The following is a 3034-nucleotide window of genomic DNA, read 5'->3' as shown; positions in this document are numbered from 1 at the left end:
TACTCTCTTCTAGAGGTGAATTGGACTAGCCTCCAGGGGATAAAATCAGCAATTTATGCAACATGGTCACATCCTGTGAACCATCCTTGAAAACCACCTCTCTATAAATAAGGTAGTTTCACTGAGTTCTACATTGTAGTAACATAAAGCAAATGAATTGCTAGCCCTCTTATAAGTGTACTTAACCTTTCAGTACAGCTGCTTCAGTACAACCTTTTCCTGATTCTGGGAATTCCCAGCTGAGACATGTTCAATATATTGTTGTGGTGATATATGTTCTTGCTACGTTGGCCAAAATTCTGGTCCTTGGAGTATTCCCTTCAAATATGTACCAGAGAGGGTGTATGCTCTGTAGGCCTTGTTGGAGTATGGATTAATACAACTGCTGGCCAATGTGTTTACAAATTATACAGAGGCCCTGCTAATAGCATAAACTGAATTAGGCCCCAGTAAATACAAAACTAGGAATTCTGTATGTGTAGGGGCCTACTGAATTTGAGGGAGTTATCCCCTGACTTTGCAGAGAGAACATGGGGCCCAGGAGTCACTTTGCAGGCAGAGAGCAGCAGGACCCTTGTTAGCCAAGGAGCCCTGGTGGCCCCACCTCTCACCACTGATTGGCCGCAAGGGCTTCCTGTCATACAGCACCTCCCCCCCTCCTCTCCCCGCTGCTTAGTGGCTACGAGGGCTGCCTGGCATGTGGCCCTGCCCCTTGCTGCCAATTGGTGGAGAGGGGCAGGGCCACAAACCAGGCAATTTGCCAGAGTTTGCAAAATCTGCAAAATCCATGAAATCCACAAAATCACAATTTTGGTAGATGTCCACATATATGGCATGCACCAAAGTGCTAGGTAAGTAGCTCTGTTTTAGAGAAGACTACAAGGCCAACAGATAGAGAATAAATTTGTCCCAGGGGGACACAAGCAGAGGGCCCGAAGCCCTCTCCCATGGCAGGACTCAAGGCAGGGCTGACCCGCCCTGAGAAGAAAGAGAAAAGCCCTGAGGGCAGGACATACTTACCTTTTTTAGGAAAAGTGGAACCAGATGAGCCATGCCAGGACGGACTGCCCACATGGTTTGTTAGCTGCTTTTATTGCCAGCTGGGGACAGTGCAGGCAGATGACATCATCAGAAAATGCCACCCATCTGATTTAAAAGCCCACGGCAGGAAAATGGCTAGGGGAGCAGCACCACCAGAGCCAGACAGCAAGGCTGCTCCCTGAGCTTCACACAGGCTGTGCCGGCAGCCTGGAGAGGATCCAGACAAGGATCCGATGGAGGGGTCCAGGACCAACTGAAGGAGGCACCACACCAGTCCGGCAGGGCAACTAGGCAAGGGAGGATGGCATCAAGGGACCTTGGAGCCACAGACACCAGACCTGTGAGTGGGGCGGTCTGACACCCCATGCCCCAACTTTTCCTTTTGTGTCTTAACTTGTTTTGAGTTTTCCCAAGGCCCGAAAGCAGGAAGAGGGGTCACGAGTGACCTCCGTAGGTCAGGAGGAGCCAGGACAGTGCAGTGGATAGCTACACAGCAAGGGAAGACCCAACACTTTGTCAGGGACAGTCCAACATGCTGTGGTCAATCACTTGCAGAAGGATGAGGGGAGATGAGCAGGGTGAAGAGAGGACAGGCAAAGGCATCAGAGGGTAAGCCAGCAATCCATCATCTGGCTGTCCTGAGTGCTGGCACATGGCTGTGGTGTAGGGGAGCTGGAGCCCCAAGGATGCCTGCTAAGGGCAGCGCCCGGTTCACAAGGAGCTGTGAAAAGGAGCCGCACTACTGAAAAGAAAGATCTAGTCATGGCAGGTAAATATTGGGGCCTCCCTTGGGGTGAACATGACCCAAGGTCTAGGCCACAGGAACACACCCTGCAGCTAGCAGTGGGTGCATGCTCCAAAGAGGCCAGAGAGCACCTACACAAGGCCATGTGGCTGCAGAATTGATAAGTTTCTTAGTTTCATAGTTAGTAGGGTCGGAAGGGACCTGAGCAGATCATCTAGTCCAACCCCCTGCCATGGCAGGAAAGAGTACTGGGGTCAAATGAGGTATTTGTCAAAGGTATTTCTCTAGCCTTGTCTTAAAGACCCCCAGGGTAGGAACCAGCACCACTTCACTTGGAAGTTGGTTCCAGATCCTAGCTGCCCTGACAGTGAAGTAGCGCCTCCTGATGTCTAATTTGAATTTATCCTCTGCCAGCTTGTGACCATTATTTCTAGTCATTCCTGGTAGTGCTCGGGGAAACAGGGACTCCCCCAATGCCTGCTGGTCCCCTCTGACTAGTTTGTAACAGGCCACTAGATCCCCCCTCAGCCTTCTCTTCTGGAGGCTGAACAAGTTCAGGTCCCATAGCCTGTCCTCGTAAAGCCTGCCCTGCTGCCCCCTGATTGAAGACCAGTACAGAACACCAAAAGAAAGCTCAGAGTGTCTTGACCATAAGTGTCTGTATCTGGTGGGAAGGTATTACTAATTGGTGAGTGTGACAGAGGGTTATCACAAGGCTGGTCCCAATGTTGGCCAGCCCATCTGTCTAGGGCAGTCTGCCCTGTCTCGTCTGCCATGACTTGATGTACTAAACTAGATGTTGAATTGCAGGAGGCTGCCCATTAAGTGCCTCGATGCCTAGGGCATTATACATGGTTCTGACCTTCCCTATACTGTGTCCCATGCCTCGCAGATGGCATCCAAAACTGCTCTCTCACTAGGGCCTCCATTTTATGCCCCCTCACTAGGGCCTTATGCCCTCTTACTGGTGCCTGCAACTGCTCATCAAGCTCTTTGGGGATGGCCTATGTGCAATCCTTTAGCTCACCCTTGTGACCCTACTCTGCATGGCCTCTTATACACTACACACCCCCTCTCTGGGTCCTCAGGTCTTACACCCCATGGGGCTCAGGTATCCATAGATGTGTCTAGCCCCCTGTCTGTCCCTACTGCTGGGTTACCCACCAGGTTGGAGGGGCTGGGGCTATAAGGCACCCCATACTTGCCTTTCACTAGGAAGGAAAATGATGTGGCATTTCCTGGGGACCA

General features: G+C 51.3%; 1 long non-coding RNA gene across 1 annotated transcript in view; it reads left to right on the top strand.

The window, feature by feature from the left end:
- LOC109292062 overlaps window positions 1-2684 on the top strand; it is a 14680-nt gene extending 11996 nt beyond the window's left edge. Inside the window, exon 3 of the long non-coding RNA XR_002096035.1 lies at window positions 2597-2684. This is a non-coding gene — a long non-coding RNA (uncharacterized LOC109292062). The remainder of the gene's footprint in view (window positions 1-2596) is intronic.
- The last annotated feature ends 350 nt before the right edge of the window (window positions 2685-3034 follow it).

Source organism: Gavialis gangeticus, unplaced genomic scaffold, assembly GCF_001723915.1.
Source record: "Gavialis gangeticus isolate Ggan-Ray unplaced genomic scaffold, GavGan_comp1, whole genome shotgun sequence".
NCBI classification, from domain to species: Eukaryota; Metazoa; Chordata; order Crocodylia; family Gavialidae; genus Gavialis; species Gavialis gangeticus.
This window is presented reverse-complemented; position numbering and strand designations above follow the sequence as displayed.